The sequence below is a fragment of the Babylonia areolata genome, chromosome 8 (genome assembly GCF_041734735.1).
Source record: "Babylonia areolata isolate BAREFJ2019XMU chromosome 8, ASM4173473v1, whole genome shotgun sequence".
Lineage (NCBI taxonomy): Eukaryota > Metazoa > Mollusca > Gastropoda > Neogastropoda > Buccinidae > Babylonia > Babylonia areolata.
In genome coordinates this window covers 35,659,989-35,669,988 of record NC_134883.1, presented here as the reverse complement: position 1 = coordinate 35,669,988, position 10,000 = coordinate 35,659,989, and positions in this window count along the sequence as shown.

Here is a 10,000-nt window from a genome sequence, read left to right as displayed (position 1 = left end):
GAGAGAGTCTGTCTGCACCTCTACATGTTTCTGTCCATCAGTTTTCGCTTCTGTGCCTGCATGCGAATATTTTAGCATATCATCAAACAGCAGGGGGAGAGGTAGAAACAGAGAAGACAGGGGGGTGGGGGGGGGGGTGGAGAGTAATACTCATAGGAGAAAGGTGAAAGTACTGGATGAGAGGCTGCATGGGTAGACATACAGAAACTCAGACCGCGACAGAGAGGTGAAGAGACCCACAGATAGTGACAGAGACACAGATAGAAGAACAAAACAAATACAAAAGCAAAAACAAACAAAAAAACAGAAACAAATAAGCCTTAAGATCTACAAAACATGAGTCTGACGTTCCAACAGACCTCTTCTTCCGACACACTGCAGCCTCTTGCCCTCTTGGTCACCACAGTGACATCAGGATCATGTCTTCCTCCTCTTACTCCTCTTTCTCATCCTCCTCCTCTTCTTCCTCCTCACCCTCTTCATCTTTTTCCTCTCCTCTACCTCTCCTCTTTCTCCTCTTTTTCCTCCTCCTCTTTCTGCTCCTCCCCTGCCTCCTCCTCTTTCTCCTCCTCTTCCTCCTTCTCCTCACCCTCTCTTCCTCTTCCTTCTCTACCTCTCCTCCTCCTCCTCCCACGATGATAGCACGTGCGCTGGCCTGGAACCAAGCCTGGGAAGAAAGCGGATATTTCTCCCCGGTGCCAAGAGACGTCAGGGGGCAGTGTAAGACTGGGGGGTGAGGGGAGGGAGTGGAGAGCTAGGGGGGGGGGAGTGGAGGGTCTTCAACGCTATCCTGACCGCCGTGTTCAACGCTCTCTCTTTCCTGCGGCGGACCTCGGGCCCCGGGCCCCAGCCATCCACCTGGTAAACACACACCTGTTTAAAAGCTGCCGGAATGGTGCCGTTGGTGTATCAAAGTCTGGCAGTGACATGACTTGTACAGGTATGTAAGCTATCCCACCCCGCTTTGATCAGTGCCTCGGTCTGGATAGTGGAACACCGTTGATTAAAAGAAGTGAAAGTCTACTCCGCTACCCCCACCCCAACCCTCTCTTGTTCTCCTCAAGCCCCGCCCCCCTGACTTTGATGTGTCTGAACAGGGCTGATTAAGACTTTTACCTTGACATGACATGCAACCAAATGTGGTGTCCATTTTCCAACAAAAATCAACACTCACAAAAACAAGACGATTGAGCTAAGGAAATGTACTTTAGGACCAGGTTATAAATATCATGAAGGTCAATATACAGACATATCACTCAAGTTGATCTTCATTTCATTCAAACTGAAGTCACATGAAAAAGACCAGGCGTGAAAGACGCATTTTACTTATTTCTATCAAGAATTCAGATCTTTTCAAGATCATCTGACTCACTTCCCACCAAAAAATGGATGAAGCTGAAGACGAATGTTGTCGTCGTCAACGGCCTCATTCCGTCTCGAGAGACGATGGCTGCACCAGAAATGTAGTCACTGCCGGGCATTGCACTTCCTGTAGACCGATGCTGGAGTTGCAATCTCAACTGCATGTGGGACAGTTATAATTTTATGAAGATGCTGCTTGGTTTACAGAACTTGACTTGCGTGTGGCTCTTTTTCTCCTCAGAGAGTCAATGCGGCTTCTCTCTGCTTGTTTAACCCCTCTCTGAATGGCAGATTTCCAGGGTCCACGTGAGTCCGCAAGGCTTTCCCAGGACAGCACATCAATACCTGTACTTTTCAGGTCCTGTTTGAAGACGAATGTGTTGAACCCAAATTGGCACTGACTCTCAGTCCAGCCCTGTAATGTTCCCTTTGCGGTTGGCTGGGAAATAAGCAACATGATCTGACTTGCCTCTGGGTCCCTCAGTAGCCTCCGTTGTCAGATGCCTCATGCTGCATATGTTTGCCACGTTTAGTTTTTATAAAATTATATGATAGTCAGTCGTGTCCGACTATGACCATCAGAACAGCAGAGGAGGCAACTGCTGTTCCGACTATTTGGGCTAGAATTTGATTATAGTGGAGAGTGTCTTGCCCAAGTTACATGCCCACTCTCTCGGCCAAGAGGGTTTTAGGACAGTCGGCGTTGGGGTGGTTCCCAAAGGCCAACTAGCCCACAAGGCTGCAGCACAATTTTGTCTCCTAATTTGAGAGTCATAGTCCTTCACAAAAGACTAAGCTGTAAATGATTTCCCATTGACTGGAGAAACCACTGATAATACAGCTCTCACTTTGCTGTTGGCCCAAATGTAAACTTATGTCAATCTGTGATATAAGCCGAGTGTTGGGCCGTCACGTTTAGTTACAGTCAATTAAATCATCTGTGGGAACGAGTACAAACTTGATGTATATCAAGTGTGTGTGTGTGTGTGTGTGTGTGTGTGTGTGTGTGTGTGTGTGTGTGTGTGTGTGTGTGCTGAAAAGAATGAAATCGTACGTGTCTAAATCACCTTGCAGTGAATAGACAATAGACCAACGAGAAGGACACTGTGATTCCAGACATCAGAGCGAACCCCTCTTTATATCAGCGGTCAGACAGGAACGGATCGATACTGATTACAAAATGACGATCGATGTTCCCTTCGGGGTAAACTGGTCGCTGATCTGTAATTACACAGACTGATGAATGTTTCAATCGCTTTGGCCTCCTCATCACGTCTAAACCGAAATTTCATGTGTGCGTGCGTGTGTGCGTGCGTGCGTGAGGGCGTGTGCGTGTGTGTGTGAGAGAGAGAGAGAGAGCGTGTGTGCGTGCGTGCGTGTGTGTTCTTGCGTGCGTGCGTCCGTGTGTGTGTGTTCTTAAGCGCTCTTAAGATAATTTTATTTTCGCTAAGTGCGTTTATTTAAATGTGTGATAAAAGCGAAATAAAAATTACAAGATGAATAAAAGATAATCAACCTAAATTTAGGTTTCTGAAGCAAAGACCAGACAGCGTGGACATATCGGGCCCTCAAATTGAAGTGTGGGGGGGGGGGGATGTAAAGGTCTTGCTAAAAAGACGGAAAAGGAGGACGGAGAAAAGAAAGAAAAGACCCCATCGAACACACTGACATCAACCGCTCACATAAAAGTATCGCCATTTCACATAGTTCAGAAAAAGAAAAGACAGGGAGAAAGATGAAAGGGTGAGGAAAAAAGGAATAAAGAGTGAGAGTGAGAAAAAATGAAAGGACGAAAGAAACAAAAGAAAAAGAAAGAAAAAATCAATGAAACAAACTAAGAAAGAAACAAAGAAAAAGCGAAAACACAATAGCAGGGAAAGAAAGGAAAGAAAGAAAGAAAAAAAGGTTTCCCTTTGAAGGAGGCGTCAAAGCGTGCGGACTAATCCGTATACGCTACACCACATCTGCTTTAAAAAAAAAAAAAAGTAAAATAAACTAGATTGAGAGGTTGAGGGGGAGGGGAAACAGATCAGTGCCCAACCTACACACTGAACACGGTGATCAGGCCTGGAGACCCCCGTCCTGAGGCTGTGTGAACGACAGCTACGAGCTGAAATTGGTTTATATACATGTTAGTTAAAGAAAGTGAGAGAATGAATTAAATAACAATAATCGACATGAACATACAAGAAGTGTTGATGTACATGAAAGAAAGAAAGAGGAGAGAAAGAAGAGTACAACATTTAATGCACAGCTGCAAACGCTTCACACAACCGGACAATCATCTATCATCCTATCCAAGATCACACTTGTTTTCATCACAGTCCTGGTTAAATTGTTTGATTTTTTTTTTTAACTTTGAACAAACATTGATCAACATTGCGTAGAAAACTTGGTCCACTGACACTTTAGTCCAAGAATGATAACTCTGCCGGGTCAGTGCTATGAGCCAAATGAACTCAACATGCAATTATTTCGGATTCTCCTTGATATTTACCCTGAAATATGATTATTAAGTATGATTATTAGGTATTATTCATGTATGTTTGTAGTGGTTGGCCGGAAACAAAAAAAAACATTTTGTGTAGCGTCATGTTTTTATAGCGCGAGGACAATCCTTTTATTTACGTCTTCCTGTTCACGTGTCTTTCCTGTCAGGTCAACATTACTGTCCTGCAATCTAATCCTCAGGCGTCCATGAACAAATTACAGCCAGAAATCATCAAGGGGAGTAAACTGAGTTGAAACTACATCGACGACTTTTGCATCGATTCCCTCCCATAACAATATTGAGACAAAACGCCCAGTTGCTAAAACAAACAGGTAAACATCTTATTCAACTGGGCCGGAAAAGTAGTTGCTGAAGATAATCACCTCTGTTGAAGTTTGGAATGTGCGTGTGTGTTATATCGTACTGTACTGTGGTGTGATGTGATATGATGCGATGTGATGTGCTGCATCGCACTGTGTTGCAATCTAGCCACGATTGTTTCTTCTGTGTGGAATTCGGGCTGTTCTCGAAAAGGAGAATGCATCGCCTTACTCAGGCGCCAGTTTCTTCTACATGCTTGCAACTGACTATTTCAAAGAAATGATTCATGAATGTTATGACATCGTAATGCAATGCTGCATTCTCTTAGTATTGTGAAGGTCTATGACTCTCAAATTAGGAGGCAAGAGAGACACACAGAGGAGAGACATTCAAACAGGTAAACATGTCCATTTAAGGCCACAGGTAAACATGTCCATTTAAGGCCACTTGTCATCCACTTTCTAATGAAGTATCACATCATCAAATGAATGCGTAGACAGCCCACAGCAAAGCGCGTGCCCCCATCAAAAACAGATCAGTTTCCTTACGTCAACACATTTTCAATACAGAATGTGTATGCATGTATCAATATATGTATGTATGTATGATGGTCAGTCGTGTCCGACTATGACCATCAGAAAGCAGGGGAGGCAACTACAGTCCCAACTATCTGGGCTAGAATTTGATTATAGTGGAGAGTGTCTTGCCAAAGTTACATTCCCACTCTGTCGGCCAAGGGGATTTTAGGACAGTCGGTGTTAATTAAGATGGTTCCAAAACCAACTATCCCTCAAGGCTGCAACACGAAGAGCCAGTGCAGTCTTGCCTCCTAATCTGAGAGTCATAGTCCTTCACAATACTAAGCTGTAGATGACTTCCCATTGCAATGGAGAAACCATTGATCATCTGCTGGCCCAACTGTAAGCTTCCATACAGAAATGTTACTTTTTCCTCCTGTCTCCTGGTGGTGAAGACTCCTGTACAGACTTCCACTGGGGCTGGATACCAACCACCACAATCTGACTGACCGGTCATTAGTCCATTGCCGACAATTCCACAGAAGGTCAGGAAAGTCCGTCCACACCTTTCCCGTCACCCTGTCGACTGGCAAGACAAACTGTGGTGAAAATAATTAACCTCTCAGACGGACGAACTACAAATATAACCACCACCTCAACATCTCCATCAACAGTCGGTCCATTCTTTCCACGTGACAATGAAAAACAAAAAAGAAAAAAAGCGGTCCAGAAGTGAATAAAGTTGAAACCCTACCACCAACCACTAAGTCTTATTGTAATTTCACTGATAAAAAAATTGGTCATTTACTCACTTGTAACATGCTATAAGTTGTAGTATGTGTGGCAGTATCTGCAATTGTTCCCCTCAAGACGGAATGCGTAGGGTTCACAAGGCCTGGACGTTCACTCCGTCAGTCATACAAAGGACTGGAGGGGAAGAAATGTGGATATTGCTGTATGTGTCTGACAGAAGGGATCAGTCTTGTTTTCACTGCAGTGAACCACACACGCCCAATGGAAAAAAATATCATTGACATTGACCGTCTTGAACCGACACACAGGTCGTATGCTTCACATCATGATTCAGTCTGAATTTCACTTTTCCGGAATGGGAAGACGGGGTGAGGAGGAAATTATATGAATGCACATGTTCGCGGCGCGCGCGCGCACACACACACACACACACACACACACACACACACCGCGTGCGCATGCACGCGCATGACATACAAACACGCACGCACGCACACATGCGCACAAACACGCACACACGGTCACATCTTCCCCCTCCTCTCCTCCCTTTTCCGGAACCCTCTCCACCTCATACCCTCTCCCCCTTTTACTTTTTTGTAGAACTACTACTGCTGCTGCAGCTGCTGCTAGATCGCAGACATGTAGTTAAAGTATAGTTCTTCATATTTGAATGTTATCATTTCCTTTAAAATATACAGGTATGGGGAGGCTGGAGGCTTATTGTTGAGTTCGAGGAAATAGAATAGAAACGATGAGTGTGGAATCAAAGATAGGCATTTAAACTAAATTGAATATCCGGCACTACATTTTTAATTGCTTAATGCACCTTGTAAAAGGAAAGCCGCTAATTCAACAAGAGACACTACTGATAATTAAAGTAAAATATAATAAAATAGAATAAGATGAAATAAAACAAAATGAATTAAGAAAATAAGAAGAAGAAGAATGATAATAAAACATCAACATCTCCAGTGACCCCAACTGACACACTTTGAAAACGGTAAAACTTTTCTGTGGGTGTGAACGTGTTTTCCATTGCTTCCCAACTTCAGTCCAGACTTATTTTGAGCATCAAATGAACAACACTGAACAACAACAACAAACACACACACACAAACAAGGGGGAAAATAAACACACAGAATAAAAATTTCGCACAGCAACGCCGCCACGGCCAGTAGTTTCAACAGTGACAGTCGTCTGCTTCCAGTCACGTGCTCATCAGTGAAACGACCTCGTGTAATCTTACATCAGCAGAGAGTGACAAGACAAATCTCCCGGTGTTGTCTGTCGTGCAAGCCGCAAATAAATCGCTGCAACGATGACACTTATCTTTCTGCACCGGCGTTGAATTATTTAACCGGAAACCACGTCCAGATTGATTGGAAAGTCGCTGCGATTTGCGTAAATTATTCACAAAGACAGAAGAACTTGAGACTGATTTCCAAGCGAAAACGGATGTGTCTTTCTGTGGCCGGGTACGGACGGGGGTGGAAGTGCAGAGGAAGGGCGGGAATGCGCAGTTAAACCCGCGCACACGCACACAGCGAAAAAAACAAACACATGAAAATGCATTTATGCATGCATGCTTGGCTGCCTACTTAGTTCAGCTGGGTGTGCTGTCGGTGTTGTGAAACTGCAGAGAAAACTTCCTCTAAGACTCAACGACGTGGGATTGAAGGGGGTGGGGGGAGGGGAGAGTGGGAGGAGGCTGTGCTGAGTAAAGAGCAACAACTCTGCCTTGTGCTGTGTCTCGGTCTTTGTATGTGGATTGTTTCCCTTGAATCGAAACGCAAATTCTCGCTCTCTCTCTCTCTCTCTCTCTCTCTCTCTCTCTCTCTCTCTCTCCCTTTCTCATATGTTTATCATATTGTTCTCTTTTTACTCTGTGTTACCCAAGGAATCATGCTCCCTTGACAAAGAGTATTATCTCTCATTATTGCTATAGGTATTTCTATTAGTGTTAGTGTATCCATAGTTTCAGTAGCATAGTATTTGATAACATACATTGTATATACACGTGTGTGTGTGTGTGTGTGTTCTTTATGATCTTTTTCCTATGTATCTTATTGACATCATGATTGTGTTTATGTGTATGTATGCGTGCGTGTGTGTATGTGTGTGTGTGTGTGTGTGTGGTGTATGTGTGTGTGTGTGTGTGTGTGTGTGTGTGTGAATTGTTCTTTTTCCTATGTATCTTATTTTCGCCATGCTTACAGGGCGGGACTGGATGTAAAAAAGCACATCAGTGCCATTATCATCCATTATCCTCGAAAATAGAAAATGTTATCTTGTCTTCTGTGTGTGTGTGTGTGTGTGTGTGTGTGTGTGTGTGTGTGTGTGTGTGTGTGTGTGTTCAAGTTGCATTTGTTAATGTCGTCAAGCAATATCAATGACGTACATAGTTTTTCTGTGTTCTGAAATGAGGCATTTAAATTAATAGAAATTATATTTTCATTGAGTTGTATTTGTTCACGTATACCCCCATCACTCGGGGCTGTGGCCTGATTGTGAATAAACCATTCCAATTCCAATTCCAGTTCTCTCTCTCTCTCTCTCTCTCTCTCTCTCTCTCTCTCTTTCTCTCTCTGTGTGTCTCTCTCTCTCTCTCTCTCTCTCTCTCTCTGTCTCTGTCTCTCTCTCTCTCTCTCTCTCTCTCTCTCTCTCTCTCCCCTCGCCCCCGATATAAAAATCTTACGTTCTAAAATGCCGAGACAACACAGATGTACCGATGTTTTGCCACATTGGCTTTCATTTTTGATGGAAAAAAGTTATTTTTCTGCTGTTGCCTTCAGTTCTTTGTCACAACATGATTTTCATTACAAAGCTATATCATCGTTATTTCTGTCTATTTTCCTTGGCATCCTCGTGAAGTGGCTGTAAGACTTTGACAAGAACGGTTCTTTCTTCCTTTTTTCCTCCACTAATCTGTCAGTTGTCAGCTCAGATCTATTTCCATGGAATTGAAATTGGCTATCCGTATGAATATTACTCCGTGTGTGTGTGTGTGTGTGTGTGTGTGTGTGTGTGTGTGTGTGTGTGTGTGTGTGTGTGTGTGTGTGTGTGAGACACAGAGAGAGAGAGAGAGAGAGAGAGAGAGACTCACTCTGACGTAGCTATTTGTCGAGAGAACCGCAAACATCCAAACATGTGTGTGTGGCACGCCTGCATGTGTATGAGTGTGTATCAGTATGCCGTGTGTGTGTGTGTGTGTGTGTGTGTGTGTGTGTGACTAATTCAGAAGGGAGAAAATGAATCATGTAAAATCATGTAAAATCAAACACAATTTTCCTGCACTTGTCATCAATTAATCCAGCAACGACAACCCGCCTTTCTTGTTGGTTAATCGCCAGTTCCTGCTTGTACCGATTATCTCTCTTGGCCCTCTTCAGCCCCCGGAAATCGGATCTCTTGTCTTGTTTCTTTCTCCCATCCACCCCCACCTCCTTCCCCCCCCAACATCCCTCTCTCTCTCTCTCTCTCTCTCTCTCTCTCTCTCTTCCCAGCACGAAATATGTGTCACTCTGTCTCCGTCTCCGTCTCTCTCTCTGTCTCTGTCTGACTCTCTCTGTCTTTCTCCCCCCCCCCCCTCTCTCTCTCTCTCTCTCTCTCTCTTCCTTCTCCTCCCAGCAAGAAATGTTATCTGCCCTTTATGTTCCGGGGAGTTAGGACGCAGGGGGATTCCCAGGGATTTGGAAAGCCGCTGATTTCTTCTTCCAGCTCCCCGTGTGTAATTGATATTAATTGCGTCCACGTTTTGGGTTGCGGAATTGCTGTCACAATACCCACCCAATTTCCTGGAATAAACAGCGGTCCGGCTCTTCGGAAAGAAGAAAAAAAAACACAACTATTGATAATAATAAAAACTGTTTCTCTCTTTACTCGGTCTGGCAAACGAGGCTTTATTCGTTGACCGGATTCATGTCCGCTGTGGGGGGGAGGGGGGGGTTGATAAAATGTTACGTCCATTCTGCGGCATGTTTTGCTTTTCTTTCCAAGAAAGCATTCATCTGTCTGCTGAATGGCCAGGGGGGACGGCGGGGCAAAAAGTAAAAAGGGAGAAGGGGCGGACTGGTTGTTCAGCTTAATAGCATTTAATATCTGTTCGGATCTTGCCTCGCCCCCCCCACCTCCAGCCCCTCCCTCCCCCCCCTCTCTCTCTCTCTCTCTCTCTCTCTCTCTCCCCCTCTCTCTCTCTCTCTCTCTGTGTCTCTCTCGCTCTCTCTCTCTCTCTCTCTCTGTGACAAGGAACCTGCTGCAGCGAGGGCGTGTGGCTGTCAGTGCGCGCTCGCCCCCACCCGGTCTCCTTCCCCGTCGCCCCCACCTTCTACAGACACACTCCTCTACCCACCCACACAACCCCCCCCCCTCCCCGCACCTCCGCACCCCCCCCCCCCTCCGCCCCCGCCCCCCTCCCTACACACACACACACACACACACACACACACACACACATCACTTCCACCCTCTCCCTCGCGGTTTTTAGTTCTTTACAGATTTCCATTATTTTATTTTTCTAGGTTTGTATTCTTCCTTTTTGTTAACCCTCTTGTTTTA